Below are 13,409 nucleotides of genomic sequence, written 5' to 3' on the forward strand. Positions count from 1 at the left end.
GGGACTAATCCGACAAGAAAATGAAATGCATTTTATAGTGTTTTCTGACCTTGCATGCATATCAGCCTGTTGTTGGAGACCCCCAAAACCAAAATATTTTTTAATATTTTATTTTTATTTTATTTTTTAATTTAATATTTTATAAAGCATAATAGTGGCTCTTTAATCTAAAAAACCCATCACGATTGCTGTTATTATATAAATAAATCACCAAGACTACAGATTCAGACAAAAGTCTGACGGGAAATTAAAATTTCTGGGTGAACTTTCACTTTAAGAGATTAAATTATTGATTGTTTTGGTTTTATTTTTAAACAGAATAAGTAAGAAATACAAGCCTGCAAAAGTCTTTAATACCCTATAAAAACTGACCCAGTATTTCTTTCAGTCACTTCCAGCCTTAAGGGTGTGTGTGCATTAGTAAGCACTGTATGACAGCAGATATCAATTCAGCTGAATCTCATCTGTCCTCGTCTCACCTCGGCTGTATACAGAGACCCCGGGGGCCGCAGGGCAGAACAGGGGCCGAATAAATACAACTGCCTCTATAACCACTTATAACTCTCTCTCCATTTCTCTCTCTCTCCACTTTCCCTGTTGCCCTCCAATCTCCCTGGCCTCCTATTCCATACCGTCTGCTCCATGGCTCACAGGCACACAGCATTAATAGACATGGTGACCTTCTCTGTGTGTGTATGTGTGTGTGTGTGCACAACTTGGCTTTGTTTAGGCCTGATAAAGCAGCACCGGAGGCTGGGTTTATCAGGATACAGAAGCAGCCGTGTTACCCCTCATCCATCACAGCTGGACATCCCGCACGAAGATGATGTTGGCTTAAGATTCCCAGTGCTACCCCACAAGTCATATCTGTCACACACCTGCTGACAGAAACTAATGATTATAAAGAGAGCGAGCCATGATAGAACAGCAGAGGTCATGGGTCCCAAGCCGAAAGAGGAATACAAACAAAACCGCTTTACCCTAAGACTACTGCGAGGATCTAGGGATTGTAAGAAATAAACACACAACCCCAAATCAGAAAAGGTTGGGAAAGTATGGGAAACTTACTGATTTCTAAATTTACTTTGACTTGTATTTTACTGCAGACAATACAACAAACATTATTTAATGCGTTCCTCGTGACTTTTATTGTTCCATCATCCATCCAAAATCATCCATCACTTTTTAAATGTTGCTATTCCTTTGTACAACACTTAAAAGACCTTTAGGGACTGAAGACACCAAGTAGTGAAGTTTTTCAAGGGTCATCTGTCCCATTCTTCCTGCAAACAAGTCTTTAAGTGGGCAACAGTATAAGTTCTTTGCACTTCAAAATGTCCAACACATTCCCTATTGGAGACAGGTCAGGACTGCAGGCAGGCCAGTCAAGCACCTGTATCCTCTATCTCCATCGCCAGGTTTTTGTAATGCAAAGTTCAAACTGTGTAAATGCAAACTGTGCAGAATGTGGTTTTGCATTGTCTTGTTGAAATATGCATGGGCGTCCCTGGGAAAAAAAGCAGCGCATTGTGCTCCAAAATCACTATGTACGTTTCAGCATTAATGGTGCCATCACAGAAGTGCAAGTTACCTTTGGCAAGGGCACTGACTCAACCCAATACCATGACAGACCCTGGATTTTGGACTTGTTGCTGGTAACACTAAATGATCTTTTTCTTTTTTGGTCTGGAGCACACTGCGTTAACTTTCAACATCAAAGTCCACAGAGCAGAGATAAAAGTCCAATAATTCAATTTATAACTGTAAATTGATGAAAAAATACAGCTTGCTAAATCAACAGACATTTTTCACTGTAGCACCCACCCAGTAATTTTACAAGCACAAAAGGTTTTCTGATGACTGGCAATTTATTGACTGGTTCGCCATGAATATGACCAACCAACCCGAAAAGCCGTGAGAACTGAATACACACAAAAGTAAAACAGAGTACAAAGAACATAAAAACTTAAACATATACAATATCTTCATAAATCTTCATAAACCTTAAAACAGAGTAAAGTAAACTTTAACAACTTGAGTTTTTGTACATGCACTGTCACACATGTTTTCTGCTATATAACAACACAATTCACAAACAACCAGAGATGTTTAAAGGTTCAGGACACCTTGGAGAACTTTTTTTTATATATATATTAACAGATTTGTGTGTGTTGAGCATCAGTTAAGACAATGTTAGCACCTGTCAGCTTTAATTGTGGGGAAAACTGGATAATTTTGAGCTTTTGTCTGCTAATTTTAGCTTCCGGGTTTAAAATGATTTTTGGGGCGGGATCAAAATCGGCGACGTAGCGCAGTACTGCAAGTGCAATGATGACGCGTCGGTTTCTCATTATTATTAATAGCGGAGTTTCTTATCCTATGAGAAGAGCCGGCTGCTTAATTCATGAGACCTGCCAGACCTGCCAGAGTCAAGCCCAAGCTGTGAGACACGTCACGGACCCACGGGCACACAGTATTTAGCCGTTCATGAGGCTCATATGTGTTTGTTTCCATGATCCACGGGGTTGTTTGCATGTTTTCCCCCGCGATCTTGTCAGGGCCAATCAGCAAAGCTGTGTGAATGCTGCTAGCATTTTTGTCGGGAGAGCAGCACGAGAATTAGAGAATGGCGGACGCTGTCTTTTATCAGGAGTTCGTTCACATTCAGACACATCGCCGTGCTGCCGTGTTTGCCTAATCCTCCAGATTACCAGCAGGGCCAACAGTTAAAATAGACGGGTCAGGAGACCTGCTGCACTGAGTCTGCTGGATACGGGGATTGAGGGAGAATCCTCATTTAGGGTTTACATGAACACACTTATCTTTATAATGATATAAATTGTGGTTATGTGTATATGAAATTACGAATAACAATTGTAGCAGGGCATTAAATCACTGTTAATTTCTTTGCATTTTAACTTTGTGAACTATAAACTCATGCGTCTCCTCACGGTTTGTCTCATTTTGTGAGCTAGCTTCGTTGGCTTACGTTCATTGATCATGCATCTTTTGAAAAAATTCTGAAGTAGACTTTAACCGAAAGTGGGGGGTGTCATGGCCCTTTAAAGTAGTAGAGATCCAGACTTAAGTAAAAGTACAAGTGCTCTCAAAAAAGTGACTTGAGTAGAAGTTGAAGTGCTCTTTAAGCACCATACTTAAGTGAAAGTGCTAAAGTATTCAACATTTTTTGTACTTAAGTATTACAAGTAGTTTATTTCAAAGTTTACTACTTAAATACAGAGTAGTAAAAGTACAAGTATTGTCTAATGTAGTTATTAAATTAAAATAATTGAAGCAGGGAAACAGGCTGTTTCTCAATATGCTTTCTTCAGCAGTCTTGCGTCCTCATGTTCTCGTATAACGTCATCATTAGCAGCCAAAGTTCAGTTCCAATACTCAAGAACGCAAGTACGGAGGACGCGTGAAACTTCCCAGATGTGTTCTTGATATCGAGGACACAACGATGCAGACTTAAGTACTGAACTCACTCTGGAAGTCCCAGAAGTCATTGCGACTGGAGGTGGGAAGCGCAGCATTTTATTTAGATGTATTATTAAAGTTCAGAGATATGAATTATTTACCTCAGGAGTTTCCCTGAATGAAACGGTAAAAGTAAACATTACCACGGACATCTTAATAAAGGAATAAACACATTAAGGGTGTTTGTTTGCTGAAATTCTTATTAAAATCTGTTATATTTATGTTGTGCAGAGTATATTTATAATGTTTTTGTGCAAAGTATATATTTTGAAAAGGGGAAAAACAATAAATTGTTGTATGAATGCTGTAATGTTTAAATAATTTACCATTTAAAAACAAGTGAAGGTCATGTGACCATCAGGAAGAATGCATTATCTCATTTCTCAAAGGATGCGTTCTCTGCCCTTGCGTTCTCCTGAGTTCGTTCTTCCGAGGACACCTGGCGAGACCGGTCTCCAGAAGAATGCAAGTCCGTTTTCTGCGTACTTGGAATTAGAGATCTGCACGGGACTAAATTTTGAATCCCGCTCCTGCCCGCCCCCGCCAGGTTTTAGCCGGAACCTGACCGCTCCCGCTTATATTAAGCACTTGATGTCCCGCTGCCCGACCCGCCCCGTTTTCTATCCGCCGCGCCCGATCCCGCTAAAGAGCGGGGGGAGAACAAAACTGAAAATCACCCAGTTATACAGACCAGACAGCCTATAACAAGCTGTCTATATAAACACACACACGCACAGCACCAAGCACACACACACAGACAAAGCTTTCTCTCTCATTCGCGCGCGCGCCCTCTAACACACACTCATAAGCACCAAACACAAACACAGGCTCGCGCGCAAGCACACAAACACACACACACACACATACACACACACACACACACACACACACACTGCAACAAACAAGCTAAACACAGCATCGCGCTATTTCATTTACACACATACATACGCGTGCTCACTCGGGAGTCGGGAGCGATATTGCTAGACAGCCCGCTCCCGTCCCAAATTAAACCCGTTACCGACCGCTCCCGTGATTTATTCGGAAATTTATACCCGCGCCGTAGAAATCTGGTCGGGTGCAGACCTCTACTTGGAATTAAGAAACGGCCCTTAACTCTACTTCACTTGCCATGAGGTGCTGTCATTTTGTCTTCCTGGCTACTCTGTATGGTTTTCATAATAAAAGTTTCAACCCCATACAACTCTGTACCTTGTCATTTTAAATTAAAGGGTTTTAACGAAGAGTATGAAATTATTGAATAAGTAACACAAACTAATTCTCAGTTAGTTACATTCACAATGAACATGAATGCAAACCAGGACTTAATGTATAATTTTCCTATTAACTCTTAATTAAAAGAACCAAGAGAGCCAAACTACAACCTCAATCTCACATTTCTCTTTTCTACAGTTTAAAAACTCTCAACAAAATCTCACACTCTGCACAAGATAATGCCTTACAAAACCAAAACACAGAAACACCAATGTCCCAAAGGAAAATATGTTTCCTAACAGTTTATAAAATCCCTCCAAAAATTATCCCTTATAAGCGTCCTCTGAGAATAGGCGGTCTACTTGACACCAAATCCTTCAGTGAATGCTATTTGTGTCACCGACAATTTACCCTGCTACTGCTTTACATATTCTAATAAACCATCTCTAACCGATGTCAACCTAACTGCATACATGCTAACGCTAGGCAACCACACCTACACGACCTCTTCAGCTCATTACCCATGAGCCTCTTCTTTCAGCTGTTTACCTGAATGTCGCACGCTTCCCAACCGGGTCATCGCTAATGATGAGGGTTAGCATAGCCACAGGGCATCGAGACAGAGAGACAGGCCTTTCATGCAGAAAACTAAATCCACAGGATTCTACTAACAGCTCCTGCGCTAGCAGTGTGACCTCTGACTAAATCGCTAAAAACAATAAGCAATTATTATAGACAGCTATGTACAAGCTAAGGAGTCAAACTGTTATACGTTTTGAATCATGCTAAACTCAAAAAACTGACGTTTGCTGCTAGTGCTGTTAGTACATTTTTGTCTATAATTGACTATGGTGATCATCTATATGCATGCAGCCGCTACTCTACTCAGTGTAAGAGGCTAAATTATCATATGCATTTGTTTATATGACAGAACATGTCTTTTTGACTCAAGAAGGTCCATACTGAGGCCCCGTTTACACTAGTGCGTTTTAGTTTGAAAACGCATAAGTTTTGCTACGGTTACGCCATCCGTCCACACTACGCCGGAGTTCTCGAGCGCCGAAAACGGAGCTTTTTGAAAATGCTGGAGAGGCCGTTTTCATTCTAAAACGCTGCTGCTCCGTCTCAGTGTGGATGGGGAAAGACGGAGACATCTGAAAACGGAGGCGGGGCTGCAAACGTTCGCCTATCTGATTGGGGCTTTTCCTCAATATTAAGTAGCCCACACACAGTTCAGTCTCGCATTCTTGTAAGTTAAGACTTCGCAAGTTTGATCAAGGCTGCAGTCTCCCCCTTCTCAGTTTGATATGGAAAACATAACGAGGACACGGGTAAATCTTCAAAGGGAACAGTATACTTTATAACTTCATTCACATCACCTTGGCTACGTTGTTTCACTTTCTCAACAATAAAATGTAAACATGATTTAAGGAACTGCCTATTTTCTTTTTAATATTAACTTAACAGACAGCAGAAATGTTGAGGCGTTGTGCTGCATATATGAGCGTCATCTTCACTGTGTGGATATTTATAACAAAACGGAGCCTATAACAACTGCCTCCTTTCAATGTCAGTGAAAATACGAAACGCACCCTCTCTTTTGCTGAATATCAGTTTTAATAATCGATAATTATAAAAGTATAACATACAATAAGTTTATACTATATATTGTAGGAAAAAAAGGCAAGCGATCAGTCAATGTACCTGGATTAATCATTAACTTATCTTTGCGCTTAACCAAAACATGTTACCCGTGAACAAGTAACTTAATAGATTCCAATGACCAAAGTCAGGGAATTGGCCTATGTCGTTAGATAAAGACAGCAACATGAATGAAATATCACGTTTAGCAAATATAGTGAGATTAGATCCAGCGGGAGATGCTTGATGAGCAGTCCGACAAGCAGAGCTCTCATCTGGGTAGAAATGCTGGAGCGCTTGCCCGAGAGTGTGTGTGTGGTCACGTGATGTGCGTTTTCAGCGTTTTGGTGTGGACGGAGAGCTGTTTAGAAACGCTGGGTAAAACGCGAGTGTTCAACGCCGTTTTAAAACTAAAACGCACTAGTGTAAACGGGGCCTGACTACAAAGACAGATACTGATAAGATCAGGGCCTGTTGTGTGGACTTTGGGGGTTTTATGATGTGGTCATATGTTGATTGGTCAGTTTGAATGTCTCAGCATTTGGGCTTTAGTCACATGGTCAAGAAAGATACAAAATAGATGGTAAACTCTGGCTCTGTCTCTTTTCTTGCCTTCGTCTTTCCTGGCCTGTCTTTTCCTGCTCTGCTCCTCTCCTCCTCTGGAGTCTATCTTCTCTGACTCTACTGCAATAAGGCTAACTTCTGGGCCTGATCTCTTTGTCTCTCTCTCTCTCTCTCCCCCTGTGTCTCTCCATCTACCTCTCGTAACTTTAATTTTACATTTAAGCTGGGTACAATTTATATCATTCATTCATTTTCTTGTCGGCTTAGTCCCTTTATTAATCCGGGGTCGCCACAGCGGAATGAACCACCAACTTATCCAGCAAGTTTTTACGCAGCGGACGCCCTTCCAGCCGCAACCCATCTCTGGGAAACATCCACACACACACTCATAATCTACGGACAATTTAGCCAACCCAATTCACCTGTACCACATGTCTTTGGACTGTGGGGAAAACCGGAGCACCCGGAGGAAACCCACGCGAAGGCAGGGAGAACATGCAAACTCCACACAGAAACGCCAACTGAGCCGAGGTTCGAACCAGCGACCCAGCGACCTTCTAGCTGTGAGGCGACAGCACTACCTAATGCACTACCTACATGCAAACTCCAGCTGGAAGGGCATCCACTGCGTAAAACATATGCTGGATAAGTTGGTGGTTCATTCCGCTGTGGCAACCCTAGATTAATAAAGGGACTAAGCTAAAAAGAAAGTGAATGAATAACCCAGCATTTCTTGGACTGTGGCTTACTAACACCATATTTTTGACTATTCAAGAGTTCACACTTAGCTAATGATTGATTATAAAGCTTGTTTGGTATGCTGTCCTGGGAGAGAGCCCTGAGCTCATAAGGTCCTCGAGCCCGGGGCTCCCTCCTGTTTGCAAGGTGAGAGGGGAGATTGAGTTCAGGTAGATCTCGAGAACTCTTCTGCTGTAGTAGCTAATGAACAGATAGTGATTGCTCTTAAGAGATAACTACTAACTAGGAGCATGTCTGTGGTGCCGATTTGGATTAGTCAATTAACTTTAGTTACATGTTTTTGGATGATGGGAGGAAACCCGGGGGAAACCCAGGTGAGCACGGGGAGAACGAGTAAACTCTGCACAGAAATGTCGGCTGGCTTGCTAAGGACTAGAACCAGGGACGTTCTTGCTGTGAGGCAACAGTGCTAACCACTGGGCCACCGTGCCACCCATCTAGGAAAGGAGGAGGGGTAGGGGTTGAAGGGGGGATTCTTTAAAATGAAGATGGCTGTTATATGGAACTAAGGGTATTTATAGTGCCTTAGGAATCGTCTGATTGGTGAATCATAAATTGAATAATGCGGGACCAGCCGCAAGCAATCATAAGCATGTGATCCTCTCGAAATTAGTTCATAAATAAACCTCACATAGTGTATTCAGAATCACTCCTGATTGTCATTTTGGATGATCTTTTTTTCCCCTCAGAACTTTTGCTCAGATTTTGAAATTGGCTTTTGTGGGACATTGCTGGTGCCTTAGGCCGTACTCACACTAGGTACAGTTGCCTTGAACCGGGCCAAAGCACGCTTGTCCCCCCTCCCGTCTCCCCCGACGGCCCGCGCTCACACCACAAACGGGCTTCGGCACGCTTACGTCATCGCTGCTGCGCTGTTCAGTGAGAAGCGCTCTCTCACTCAGCAGCACAGTGGAGATTTCTCTAGTTATATCGTTTTAGTTGTTTGATATGCCGTCAAATATTTTGCCAAACAGTCCTTAGGGATGCGAGGACACGCAGTCAGATATTTCGCCGAACAGATCCGCCACTTTTGGCGCTCATAAACAATCATAAAGCTCTCGTGCTGCAGGAAGGAGGAGGTCTGCTGAAGGAGCGCAGCTGTCGTGCAGTGAGGGGTTTGCGTCTTTAATAAACTTCGGCAGTTTGCGTTCACTGAACAGTAAGAATTATTAATAAATCCATATGAAACAGTCCCTTAAAAGTCACGTCTCGCTTTCAGTTTCGGGCTTTGGCGCGTTTTGCACTCACACACAAGCGTACCGCGCCAAAGCCCAAGTGAACCGGGCTCAGGCACACCTCTTCCAACCGGGCCAGGGCCGGCCAAGTGAACCGTGCTTGAGCCCGATTCAGCGCACTCACACTTCTCAAACGATCCGGGAAACGGGCCTGGGCACGGTACGGATGGCATAGTGTGAGCAGGCACTAAGAAGATCACCAGGTATAGAAACAGAGCTGACACTGACGCTGAAAGGTGTATTTGCATGTTGAATTCACAATGAAAGCATAATAAGGAGAACAGCTCTGATTCAGTGAGGCAGAATGGCTGCTTTTAAATAATTGATAGTGCAAAGATTTACGTGCTGAATGAGAAAGGACTATCTGCTATAGTACACTGAGAGGGAATCTATTTCAAAGGGAGAGAGACGGAGAGAAAAAAAAATGGCCGTCAACTGTCAGGGCACTCGAAAGAGAAAAAAGCGAAAGGGATGGTGGAGCAGAGGAGGATGATAAGCTCTGGGGAACGTGGAGAGGCAAAGAAATGGAACAATTTGTCTTTGAAAATGAAAAAAATATATATATCAAAGACTTCGACGTGCCTCTATGAACTGCTCTCGCTCCTGCGAGACGGGGTCAGCATGCTAACGTGAGAGGCAAAGACGTCACAATGGATAACGCCACGCTTGATGCGCTTCCATATACACTGCCAAACAAAACGATTTTAGCAGAAGAGCAGTTGGTGATGGTATTGACTCGATATCGAAGAAGGAGATGAAGAAGATGAAGATGATGAAGAAGAAGAGGAAGTAGATGAAGATGATGAAGAAAAAAATGAAGAGAAAAGATGAAGATGAAGAAGAAATAGATGAAGATGACGAAGAAGATGACAACGAAGAAGAAAATGAAGAAGAAAATGAAGAGAAAAAAAGAACGCTGAGAGAGAAAAGATTAAGATGATGAAGATTAAAATGAAGAAGGCAAAAGAAGAAGATGAAGAAGGAAAAGATGACAACGAAGATGAAGAAGATGAAGACGAAGAAGACAAATAAGAAGAGGATGATGAAGAAGAAAAAGACAAAGAAAAAATGAGACTGAAAAGAAGAAGATGAAGATAAAGATAAAGAAAATGATGAAGAAAGGGATGAAGACAAAGAAGAAGATGACAAAGAAGAAAAAGACAACAAAAAAGAAAAAAAGTGAAGAACAAAAGGATAATGAAGAAAAAGAAAAACAAAAGATGAAGACAAAGAAGATGAAGAAGAAATAGATGAAGATGATGAAGAAGATGACAACGAAGAAGATGAAGAGAAGAAAAAGAACGTTGAAAGAGAAAAGATGAAGATGAAGTAGGCAAAAGAAGAAGAAAAAGGAAGTCGATGAAAAAGAAGAAGAAAAAGACGGCAAAGAAGAAGATGAAGAAAACAAATAAGATAAGGATGATGAGGAAGAAAAAGACAAAGAAAATCGACACAAAAAAGAAGACGAAGATGAAGAAAAGACAAAGATGATAAAGAAGATGAAGAGAACAAAGAAGATGATGATGATGAAGAAAAAGATGAAGAAGATATAGAAGACAAAGAACTTGATGATGAAGAAAAAGACGACAAAGAAAAAGACAAAAACGAAAATGAAGAATATGAAGATGACCAAAATGAAAAAGACAACAAAGAAGAAAGCAAAGAAGATGAAGATGATGAAGAAAAGAAGACAAAGAAGAAAGCAAAGAAGATGAAGATGATGAAGAAAAGAAGACAAAGAAGAAAGCAAAGAAGATGAAGATGATGAAGAAAAGAAGACAAAGAAGAAAGCAAAGATGAAGATGATGAAGAAAAGAAGACAAAGAAGAAAGCAAAGAAGATGAAGATGATGAAGAAAAGAAGACAAAGAAGAAAATGATGAAGAAAAAGACAAAGAAAGTGTAGAAGATGAAGATGAAGATGAGAAGAAAAAGAACACAAAAGAAGAGGAAGAAGATTAAGATTAGGGATGAAAAGAAGAAAAAAAGATGATGAAGAAAAAATTGAAGACGAAGAGGAAAAAAGACAGAGGATGAAGATGATTAAGACAAAAACAATCAAAAAGAATAAGACGAACACAAAAGTGAAGAAGAAGAAAAAGACAAGGAAGAAGAAGAAGAAAAGAGATGGATGAGCAGAAGGCACAGTAGATTTGTTTTGTTGGGTTGGAGGAGCAGAAGGTGCAGCATCTGGGTCTAATCTCAAAGACACAGGAGATCAGGGCTGAGACGCTCACACTGAGACTCTGATGAGTGGACACATGGACACACACACACACACACACACACACACACACACACACACACACACACACAAACACACACACACACATACTCTCCGTAAGCAAAGTGTATTTTATACTTAAACCCACTCCTTACAGGAAACACAGCAAATTATAAAAGTAAAATAACGAGTTAAGTATGAGTTGAAGCGTTTTAAATTGCAAGGACACACAGCATGTCCTTGTAAACTACATTAATAGACTACTTACATTAAAATGTCAAACCCATGTCATTATACAAATGTTATGTTTATACACCTACCGGCCATTTTATTAGGTACACCTGACTAGTACCGGGTTGGACCCCTTTTTGCCTTCAGAACTGCCTTAATCCTTCATGGCATCGATTCAACAAGGTACTGGAAATATTCCTCAGAGATATTTCTCCAGATTAACATGATAGCATCACGCAGTTGCTGCAGATTTGTTGGCTGCACATCTATGATGTGAATCTCCCGTTCCACCACATCCTAAAGGTGCTCTATTGGATTGAGTTCTGGTGACTGTGGAGGCCATTTGAGTACAGCCAACTCATTATCATGTTCAAGAAACCAGTCTGAGATGATTCATGCTTTATGACATGGCGTGTTATCCTGCTGGAAGCCATCAGAAAATGAGTACGTGGTCATAATGGGATGGACATGGTCAGCAACAATATTCAGATACGCTGTGGCATTGACACAATGCTCAATTGGTATTAACAGGCCCAAAGTATGCCAAGAAAATATCCCCCACACCATTACACCACCACCACCAGCCTGAACCCTTTTTAATTAAATAATTAAAGGCATGATCCTGTTTTATTTAGGTAAAATAAGCATAATCTAGAGGTCTTTGCCTTTCATATAAGCCACTTCATATACCAAATGATCAACTAGAAGACAAGTTATTGTTTGTTGTTCCTAAAACTTGGATAGGCGACTTTTAGACAAGACTTTTGTCAGTTAGTGTGCAATCAAAACACATTATCAAGGCTAACATGCTTCACATTCAGTGCAGCTTTCATGAGTCACATTTGATCTCCCCAAAACAAAACAAAAACTGTACTGCGAAGCTCAGAATCCACAGAGATGTGTCAGAGTCTTCAGAGTCACAGCCGCTAATTCAAAGTGTCACAGATGCAGTCAGGTGGCAAAGCCTTTCATTTCTTGCCTCGCTACCGTCGGATGTATGAAACTCATACGGGTCACCATGGACCACTGCTTACTTAGCATTGCTTTCTTCAATGGATTCAGACCGAGCTGTCACAGTTTGATGTGTCGACATGAAGTCATAATTATTCGCCCTCCTGTGAATTTTTTGTTCTTCAAATATTCTCCAAATGATGTTTAACAGAGCAGTGAATTTTTCACAGTATTTCCTATAATATTTTTTTTCTTCTAGAGAAAGTTTTATTTGTTTTATTTCAGCTAAAATTAAAGCAGTTTTTAAAAATTTCTAAAGCATTTTAAGGTCAATATTATTATCCCTCATAAGCAATATTTGTTTTCGACTGTCCACAGAACAAACCACTGTTATACAATGACTTGCCAAATTACCATTCCAAGTTGGGAAAAGTTATTTCTGGGTGAGACAGAGATGAGTTGCAGGAGTTGCGGTAGATGGGTGGGTGGGGGTTTTGGTGGAGTGCGACGTATCTGAAAAGCTGGGGTGATGCGTGACATATTTTAAAGAGCAGAGAGGGGACGCCGTGGTCTGCGCCGTGCTGAGGGGTTAGCGAAGAATATGAGGACCAGACGGGAGACGCGAGATTTCTGGAATATTATCATTAGTTTGCGAAACTTTTGGAAAACTTGTGATGTCTGTATTGCCCTAATATAAATAAATAAATAAATAAATTAACAATATTAATATTATTAATAATAATAATAATTATTATTATTATTATTATTATAAATACATAAAAATAACTATTAAAAACAATTAAATATATAAATAATTAAGTAAATAAATAAATAAAATAATTTTAAAAATAATACAAATAAATAAATAATAAAAATAGATAAATAAATAAATAAATAAATAAATAAATAAATAAATAAATTAAATTAAATTAAATTAAATTAAATTAAATTAAATTAAATTAAATTAAATTAAATCATATTCTTTTTGGCTTAGTCCCTTTATTATTCCGAGGTTGCCACAGAGGAATGAACCACCAACTTATCCAGCACATGTTTAATGGAAACATCCATACACACTCACTCACACTCATACACGGACAATTTAGCCTACCC

The 13,409-nt window shown here is 40.3% G+C and overlaps 2 protein-coding genes and 1 long non-coding RNA gene across 4 annotated transcripts in view; 1 reads left to right on the forward strand and 2 right to left on the reverse strand.

The window, feature by feature from the left end:
- guf1 (GTP binding elongation factor GUF1) overlaps positions 1-13,409 on the reverse strand; it is a 365,170-nt gene that overhangs the window by 245,940 nt on the left and 105,821 nt on the right. The window lies entirely within an intron of this gene.
- Positions 1-13,409, reverse strand: part of gabra2b (gamma-aminobutyric acid type A receptor subunit alpha2b) — a 164,591-nt gene that overhangs the window by 107,518 nt on the left and 43,664 nt on the right. The gene's annotated exons all lie outside the window — the stretch shown is intronic.
- LOC141377472 (uncharacterized) lies at positions 129-7,069 on the forward strand. Its single transcript, XR_015506953.1, has 3 exons — positions 129-2,115; positions 3,069-3,962; positions 4,562-7,069. It is a non-coding gene; the product is annotated as an uncharacterized LOC141377472 (long non-coding RNA).

This window comes from Danio rerio, chromosome 14, assembly GCF_052040795.2.
Source record: "Danio rerio strain M-AB ecotype USA chromosome 14, GRCz13ab, whole genome shotgun sequence".
Classification (NCBI taxonomy): domain Eukaryota; kingdom Metazoa; phylum Chordata; class Actinopteri; order Cypriniformes; family Danionidae; genus Danio; species Danio rerio.